The 9,712-nt window shown below is 35.3% G+C and overlaps 1 non-coding gene across 1 annotated transcript; it reads left to right on the top strand.

Moving 5' to 3' along the window:
- Positions 1 to 5,031: 5,031 nt before the first annotated feature.
- LOC117281426 (small nucleolar RNA R71) lies at positions 5,032 to 5,138 on the top strand. Its single transcript, XR_004512057.1, has one exon. It is a non-coding gene; the product is annotated as a small nucleolar RNA R71 (small nucleolar RNA).
- Positions 5,139 to 9,712: the final 4,574 nt, after the last annotated feature.

Genomic DNA, 9,712 nt, shown 5'->3' with positions numbered 1-9,712 from the left:
TCAAAAATCTGAACTTAAACTCACTGCCCAGGCTTTTCTTTTTCGCGTTCGCGTGACCAGTGTCGCATTCGCGAAGGCCTGACCATGCACATCATCGCGTTCGCGTTCAAGCTCTCACATTCGCGGTAGCCAACTGCCCTCATTCTTCGCGTTCGCAGTCCATGCTTCGCGTTCGCGAAGGTTTAATGGCTCAAGGTCCCGGCTCCCCTTCCTTCTTCGCGTTCGCGACCACTGTGTCGCGTTCGCGTAAGCTTGACCAGACCTTGCCTCGTGTTCGCGTTCACGAAGGTCAAATCCAGCACCCCCAAAATTTCTTCTTGGCGAACGCGGGACTTTCTTCGCGTTCGCGAAGAAGGAAACCAGACACCAGAATCAGCATTTCCAAAACAGTTCCAAATGATCCGAAACCACCCCGAAACACACTCGAGGCCCCCGGGACCTCAACCAATTATACCAACTAGTCCCATAACACATTACGAACTTGCTCAAGGCCTCAAATCACATCGAACAACACCAAAATTATGAATCGTGCATCGAATCGAATTATAAGTTTTTAAATCTTTCAACTTCTATATTTTGCGCCGAAACGTATCAAATCAATCCGGAATAACTTCAAATTTTGCACACAAGTCATAATTGACGTAAGGGAGATATTCCCATTTCCGGAATCGAAATCCGACTTCGTTATCAAAAATTTACCCTTCGGTTGGACTTTCGCCAAAATGTGTCGAATTGTCCTACGGACTTCTAAATCCAAATCCGAATATACGCCTAAGTCCGAAATCATCATACGAAGCTATTGCCATAATCGAAATTCTATTCTGGGGTCATTTGTTCAAAAGTCAACTCTGCGGTCGACTCTTTCCATTTAAGCTTCTAAATAAGAATTTTATTTTTCTTTAAATTAAATTTCAAATCTTCCGAAAATCAAACTCGACCACACACGTGGGTCATAATATATATTGTGAAGCTTCTTGAGACCTTAAGTCACTGGACGGGGCATAAGTTCTTAAAACGATAAGTCCAGTCGTTACACACGTGGAGTTCCAAATCGAGAAAAAATATTTTCTTGAGAAAAGCACAAACAACATGAACATCATTTTTTTCTAGTAGCTATTGCTTCTACCCATTTTGAAACATAATCAATAGCTATTAAAATATATTCACAACCATTTGATGGAGGAAAAGGACCCATGAAATCAATGCCCCAAACATCAAATATTTCACACACAAGAATAGAGTTAAGAGGCATCTCATCCCTTTTTGAAATGTTACCGCTTCTCTGGCATTTGTCACAAGTGGTGACGTAATTCTTGCATCTTTGAACAGAGTTGGCCAGAAAAAACCCGCTTCAAGCACTTTTGCGGCTGTTTTTCTTCCTCCATAGTGTTCAGCTACAGCTCCATCATGACAGTGGCTTAGGATGTTGTTTATTTCTATTTCTGGTATACATCTCCGGATCATGCCATCTGCACAAAATTTAAATAAGTAAGGATCGTCCCAAAAATAACATCTAATTTTTTTTTTTGGAGTTTTTTTCTTTGTTCATAAGATAAATCTTTTGGTATCCATCCTCCAACTAAGTAGTTGGCAATGTCAGCAAACTAAGGTGGCTGATTTGTAACTGTGGTAATTGTATAAATATGCTAATTAGGAAATTCCTCCTTGATATCTGTTGCCTCAGTTGGAGAATTTTCTAATCGTGACAAATGATGAGCTACTTGATTTTATGAACCCTTCCTATCTTTTATTTCAAGATCAAACTCTTGCAAAAGAAGTATCCATCTTAGCAATCTGGGTCTGGCATCTTTCTTTGCTAAGAGGTACTTTAAAGCAGCATGGTCAGTAAATACTCTAACCTTCATTCCTATCAAATAGGAACGAAATTTGTCAAATGCAAATACAACTGCCAGTAGCTCCTTCTCAGTTGTGGCATAATTCTTTTGAACTTCATTGAGGGTTCTACTGGCATAGTAAATAGGTCTAAAAATCTTGTCTCTCTTTTATCCCAATATAGCTTCAACTGCTGTATCACTTGCATCACACATTATTTCAAATGACTGGCTCCAATCAGAAGAAACAACAATTTGAGCATTAGTCAATTGTTCCTTGAGAATTTCAAATGCTTTCATGCAATCATCTGAAAATTCAAACTTCACATCTTTCATCAGTAGGTTAGTCATAGGTTTCGAAATCTTTGAAAAATCTTTTATGAACCTTTTATAAAAACATGCATGCCCTAAGAAACTTCTAATACCTTTAACATTGGTAGGAGGGAGTAATCCTGCTATAAGATCAATCTTAACTTTATCAACTTCTATTCCTTTAGCAGTGATTTTATGTCCTAAGACAATTTCCTTTATTACCATAAAGTGGCATTTTTCCTAGTTAAGAACTAAAATTTTTTCTTCACATCTTTTAAGCACCAAAATTAAATGATAGAGACAATCTTCAAATGTCTTTCCAAAAAGTATAAAATCATCCATGAAGATTTCAAGAAACTTTTCAGTCATGTCTGAGAAAATTGCCGACATGCAACGCTGAAATGTAGCAGGAGCGTTACATAGTCCAAATAGCATTCTACGGTAAGCATACGTACCTTGGGGGCATGTGAATGTGGTTTTCTCCTGATCTTCTGGAGCAATTGGTATCTGATTATACCCAGAATATCCATCAAGAAAACAGTAAAAACCATGATCTGCAACTCTTTCAATCATTTGGTCAATAAAAGGCAAAGGAAAATGGTCTTTTCTTGTGGCCTCATTAAGTCGTCTATAATCAATACAAACTCTCCATCCTGTAACTGTTCTAGTAGGTATGAGTTCATTATTTTCATTTTTTTTTACTGTCATACCTCCTTTCTTTGGTACTACTTGTACAGGACTTACCCAAGGACTGTCAGATATTGGATAAATGATACCTGCTGCTAGAAGTTTCACCACTTCTTTCTTTACGACTTCCTGCATTGCTGGGTTCAGTCTCCTTTGGGGTTGGACTATAGGCTCATACTCATTCTCCATAAGAATCTTGTGCATACAAATAGCTAGAATGATTCCTTTGATGTCAGCTATAGTCCACCCTAAGGCTCTTTTGTGTTTTCTCAGGACTTCAATCAGTTTGCCTTCCTGTTCTATAGTCAAAGAAGATGAAATGATTACTGGAAATAATTCAGGCTCAAGAAACACATATTTTAAATGAGAAGGAAGATCTTTGAGTTCAATTTTTAATTGAACTCCTTCTTGTGAGACTTTCTCATTTTTTGACTCTTTTTCCAGTATTTCAGCTTCTTCTCTAATTATGGAGTTATCATCACTTATGGTACCTGACCTAGCCAAACATCTTTCCAGTGAATCAGTAATTAACTGATTATCTTTGTATTCGTCTACAAGGTCATCTAGTACATCAATTTGAAAACAAGATGATGATGACTCATCCCCAAGGAATTTTATCATTTTCTGCATGTCAAAAATCACTCTTTCCTCATCAACTCGCAATATTAATTGTCCTTGATGAACATCAATAATTGCTCTCTCTGTTGCGAGAAATGGTCTACCTAAAATTAATGGTACCTCAATATTTTCTTCCATTTCAAGCACTATAAAATTTACTGGGAATACAAATTTGTCAACTCTAACAAGGATATTTTCAATAATTCCTTTTGGTCTCTTAGTACTTTGATCAGCTAATTGAATAGACACACCAGTATCTTTCATTTTACCAAGTTCTAATTTCCTAAAAATTAAAAAAGGCATTAGATTTATTGAAGCACCTGAATCACATAACGTTTTTTCAAAATGAGCACCTTCCACGGTACAAGGAATTGTAAAACTTTCCAGATCACCCAATTTCTATGGGAGCTTATTTTGAAGTATAGCACTACATTTTTATGTAAGCTTAACCACTGAAATATCTTCCAATTTTCTTTTACTTGACAAAATTTCTTTGAGAAATTTAGCATATGAAGGCATTTGCATCAAAACATTTGTGAAAGGTATGGTATGTTAATGTAAAGTTGCTTCAAAATATCTAGAAACTTTGAAAACTGTTTGTCAAGCTTTTCTCTTTTTATCTTTTGTGGAAAAGGGAGAGGTACAGAGTGAGGATTTGTTATCAATTCATTTTCTACTACATTTTTTCCTTTATTCTTTTGTTCTTTTGAAAACTTAGATTCCATTTTATTCTCACCTTCATTTACCTTTTTCACTTCTTGTGGCTTTCCTTCTCTAATTGCATATGGGTCATCAAGAGATTTACCTAATCGTAGAGAGATGGCTTTAAGATGTTCTTTTGATTTTTTCTCTGTGTTTCTTGATAGAGCACCTTAAATTTGTCCAGACATGAGGGTTGCTAATTGGCTTACCTGAATTTCCAAATTCTTGATAGCTGAATGTTGACTTTCAACCTTCTCGTCAGTAGCCTTAATGAATTTATACATCAAGTCTTCAAGGCTTTGTTGATGAGCTCTTTGAGGTTGTTGCTGATATTATTGAAAATTTTGTTGCCCTCTATTTTGATTTTGAAAACCAGGTGGTTCTTATACCTGCTGCTTTTGATTAAAAAATCTTTGAGGATTTCAGAACCATTAGAATTACTCCATTGAAATCCTGGATTTTTTGTGCCATGGGACTACCGAATGAGTAATTATTTCTATAACCAATCACATTTACTTGATCCTTATTTTGCGTTGAAGCTTGACATTCATGATTCAGATGATTACCTTTACAAAAATCACAATTCTCAAGTTGGGATGATGATAGAGCACCTACTTGAAAAGCTTTGACTTTTTGTGTTAAGGTCGCAATTTGTTGTGCTAATGAATTCAAAGCTTCAATTTGATTTACTCCTGTCGTTTTCTTGATAATCATTCTGTCAGAGTGCCATTGAACAGCATTTTTCGAAATTTCATTAAGTAGTTGCATTGCTTCTGCAGTGGTTTTTTCCATTATTGATCCTACTGATGCTGCATCAATTACATTTCTAGCAGATGGCTTAAGACCGTGATAAAAAATGTATAAAATATCAGGGTTTTGGATACCATGATGTGGGCATTTTTTTAACATTGCTGCTAATCTTTCCCATGCCTGATATATAGATTCAGCATCTGTCTGCATAAAATTATTGATTTCTTGTTTTATTTTAATAGTCTTTGCAGGTAAAAAATATTTACTAAGAAATTTTTGGGTCATTTGGTCCCATGTTGTAATAGAACCTCTTGGTAGGCTTCGCAACCATATTTTGACTTCACTTTTTAAAGAAAAAGGAAAAAGTCGTAACCTAATAGCGTCTGTTGTAACACCATTGTACCTGCAAGTTTCAACTAATTCAAAAACATCAATTAAATGGGCATGGGGATCTTCACTTGCATCACCAATAAACTGATTTAACTGTTGGACAGTCTTAATCAAGCATGTGTGGATTTCAAAGTTATTTGCTGCTATTGGTGGTCTCCTTACACTTGATTCTCCTTCAAAATGATCTGATCTTGCATAATCACGGAGTATTCTATCACGTCGTGGTACCACCTCATCAAATTGTTCTTCTACTTGATGTGGCGGGAGTTGGTTGGTTGTTGTTAAGTTCTTCGTTCTCTATTTCTTCTTGTGAAGAAATTTTAAATCGTGAAACCTGTTCTTTTAGCAACAATCATAAGAATTTTTCAATTTCAGGATCGTATTCAACTAGTTCTCTTAAGGAGGAACGGGTCATAAGCTTCCTGAAAGTTTTGCACAAAAGTCAAAATACTTAGACAAATAAAAAGAATATCAAATTAGTAGTAAAACAATTAATCTGTAGTAGATTTTAGCCAATCTCCGGCAACGGCGCCAAATATTTGACGAGTTTCTAGCGTGTATATAATTTAAACTCGTACTCTGTCAAATAATAGTATAGAAAGATGTCGAACCCACAGAGATTAGTATATCTATTCTATAGACGTTTCTTGTTTTAATTACTATTTGAAAAAATCAGAAAGAGTTGTGTTGTAAAATAACTAACTAAGAATGCATGAATAGAGCAAATAGAAAATATTTTGGTTTTCACAAATATAATAAAAAGGTGTTGGGATCCTGACTTCACTTAATAATTTTATTATATAGTAGATATATTTATTCTTCAATTTCTATTTCTCAGAAATATTATAAATGCCTCTCACGATTACATTTATATATTATTACTATAGTTGAACAATTAAATGCACTCCTCTCGGTCATACAAATTAATCGTTTAAATGGTAATATTAAAGAACCAGAAATATATACTTGAACTAAAACATGCTTTTTTTAGTAAGTCCCTTTCGGTTACCTTACTTGTTATAATTGATTACTACAATATTTACCTCTTTCGATTACAAATAAGTGTAGAATCAATTTTAACATATAAGAGCTAGATGTCACTAAATATAAGTTAACATCTATTAATACCGAAATTAACTATTATTTCTTCCGCCTCTTTCGATTACAGAATTAGTAAGAAGTTAATATGTAGTACGAAATAGATAGATGTTAACAAATTAAATAACACCCAACTATAAAGCAGATAAAATTTAAATAAAAAGCTTTAGCTCAAGCATGTGAAATTGAGAAATAATATCTACTAATTATATAAAAATATTAAGATCTGTCATTCTCCTGACACAAAAGAAAGTTACTCCATACTGGAGTTAGTACTATTAATAAAAATATTCTTATCCATTAAATAAGAAAATAAAAAAAAATATTCAAGAAGAATAATTTCCGCTATTTAATTAAAAGGAGGAACCAAATAATTTCCAATATTGATAACTGAAGAAACTAATATCTGCAGACTTCTAAACATAGAAACACTTTATTTGCTTTTTTCCTCCCTCGAAGTCCGTTCTTCCAGCTTTGTAAAATGACGGTATTTATAGATATTTCCATTGCTTTTGCCGTGTACAACAAAGTTTCAGTAAACTGTCTTTCATCTTGCCAACTTGCCAACATTGAAATGAATTTTGATGACAGAATGGTGCACATCAAGTGTACACGTGACTTTTGGTGATGCTAGCTTCTTTCTTTTTCATTTTCAACTTTCTCCTTCATTCTTATTTACTTCTTTATTTATATTTTAATATTACCAACAAGAGAATAATAATATCAGTATTAAGAATTCAATAACAACTCATATTATGCATAGTATTTTTATCTTATCAAGTACTTAACGTACAATTTGTGATATGTTATAATATTTGAGCACTTGAGGTGCAATTTGTGATATATTTTGATATTTGAGCACTTGATGTGCAATTTATAATATGATGTGATATTTGAGCACTTGAGGTGCAAGTTGTGGTATGCTGTGATAATCGGACTCTTGAGGTGCGAATTGTGATATATTGTGATATTGATACGCATACAGTGGTATAAGGTCTGGATGTTGAAACTCATGCGGTGAGATAAGGGGGGCTTGATACGCGTGGCTAGTAGGAGAACTACTAGAAGTCATGCGGTGTGATAAGGGTGGCTAAAATGCAGGATGCTATTTCAGGAAAAATAATTTTTTAAAAAACTAAATGTGAAGTCCCCCGCGGTGATATAAGGAAATATTGTGAATTTATTTATGATTTGGGATTACGAGGCGGTACCTCATGAGTGTCCTTTGTTGATATTTCTCTATGGTTGCATTTGCCTTTTGTTATTTTATTTTTCCATAATTTATAAATTTTTGTGTTCTCCGTGATGCATTATTTGACTTAATATTAAATATTTTGTATTTCTGGGTTAAACTTGTTTTCAATGATTGAGTGATTTTAAATAAAAGAAAATTACTATTATATTTTAATTTAATAAGTTTTACATCCAAATCAGTAGCTTATCTGATGCTTTACTTTTATTGAAATGTCATTTTTCTTCACTCAAACGATTTTTAAAATAAACTTATTTCTTTGTTGATTTCTTACTTGATTTAAAGATTTTAACCTTACTTAATTGATAATAAATTGATCCTATGATTTTTATATATCGATATTTTGGGCACGTGAGTTATCCGTGCAGATGTGATATAGATATGGGCACGAGGTGCCATGAGAATATGAAAAGGGGGCTGAGATCCGTACTTATGATTATGATATAAGATATTTATGTGAAAGAGATTTATATTCGAAGGACTTGATTAATTAGATGTACTTGTGTTTATTATCCGTTTGAGAAATATTCATGGTGTTCCTGTTATCTTGCTGTTTATGTCACAAGTTGATTATTGTTGCCATCATTGCTATTTGTTATTCTATTATTTTTGTATATGTAACGACCTGACTTGTTGTTTTAAGAATTTAAGCCTCAGTTGGCGGCATAAGGCCCTGAGCAGCTTCTTATTATGTGTATTGACTTGCGTGCGTGGTTGAATTCAGTTACCAGATGATTCAGAGTGATTTGGGATACTTAATCCCTAAAACGGAAGCTTAAGTCTTAGAATTTTGACCGTAGTCGGAACTGTGTGAAGACGACTCCGGAATGGAGTTCCGTCAGCTCCGTTGGGTGATTTTGGGCTTGGGAGCATATCCGGACTGTGAATTTGAGGTCTGTAGCTGATTTAAGCTTGAAATGGCGAAAGTCGAATTTTTGGAGTTTTGGACCGGACGTGAACTTTTTGATATCGGGGTCGGAATGCAATTCCGAGAGTTAAAACAACTCTGTTATATTTATTTGGGACTTGCCTGCAAAATTTGACATCATTCCAGGTTGGTTTGATAGGTTTCAACACGAGTTTTCGAAGTTGGAAGTTTTGGAAGTTCATGAGTTCGATTCATGGTGCGGTTCGTAGTTTCGACATTGTTTGATGTGATTTGAGACCTCGAGCGAGTCTGTGTTAGGTTATGGAACTTGTTGGTATGTTTGGACGGGATCTCGGGGGCCTCGGGTGAGTTTCGGATGGGCTACGGGTCATTTCCCTCCTATTTTGAACTCCTGTTCTGTCTTTTGGTGTTATTCTTCGCAAACGCGAAGAGTATCTCGCGTTCGCGAAGTGTTACTGCTAACCACCCTATATTTCTTCTTCGCGTTCGCGTTCAACCTCTTGCGTTCGCGAAGGTTTGCCTTTTTCCTCTATCGCGTTCGCGATTAGCCACTCGCGTTCGCAAAGCTCTTCATGGCAGCCTCATATTTCTTCTTCGCGTTCGCGTTCAATGTCTCACGTTCGCGTAGGTTCCGTCCCTTGTTGTTCGCGTTCGCACTCCTTACCTCACGTTCGCGTAGGGTTTTTCTGGATAGCCTTACCTTCCTTCTTCGCGAACGCGAGCCTTTCTCCGCGTTCGCGATGCTTTCAGACCTGGGCAGATTATAAGTTTTCTAAATCGAGGGTTAGGCCATTCTTATCACATTTTGACTTGTAGAGCTCGGTTTTGAGCGATTCCTTGTGGGGTCTTCAAGCAAATCGATTGGGTAAGTGTTCTTTACCTAGAATCTATTTATTTCCATGATTCTATCTTTATGTTTATCATTTAAATTGTGTTTTGAGTTGAGAAAAATGGTGGGTTTTGAAGAAAATTTTCAAAATGAAAAATCACGATTTGAGGGACGAAATGGTATCGAAATTTGATAAAATTGATATGGTTGAACTCGTATCAGAATGGGTGTTCGGATTTTATGAAAATTTTATCGGGTTTCGAGGGGCGGGTCCCACGTTGACTTTTGTTGACTTTTTGGAATAAATTTTTAAGTCGACGTATTATTATCCGAAATTATTTCCGACGAATTTT

The sequence above is a fragment of the Nicotiana tomentosiformis genome, chromosome 7 (genome assembly GCF_000390325.3).
Source record: "Nicotiana tomentosiformis chromosome 7, ASM39032v3, whole genome shotgun sequence".
In the NCBI taxonomy this organism is placed as follows: domain Eukaryota; kingdom Viridiplantae; phylum Streptophyta; class Magnoliopsida; order Solanales; family Solanaceae; genus Nicotiana; species Nicotiana tomentosiformis.
Note: the sequence above shows the minus strand (reverse complement) of the source record. Positions and strands in the feature narration are given on the sequence as shown.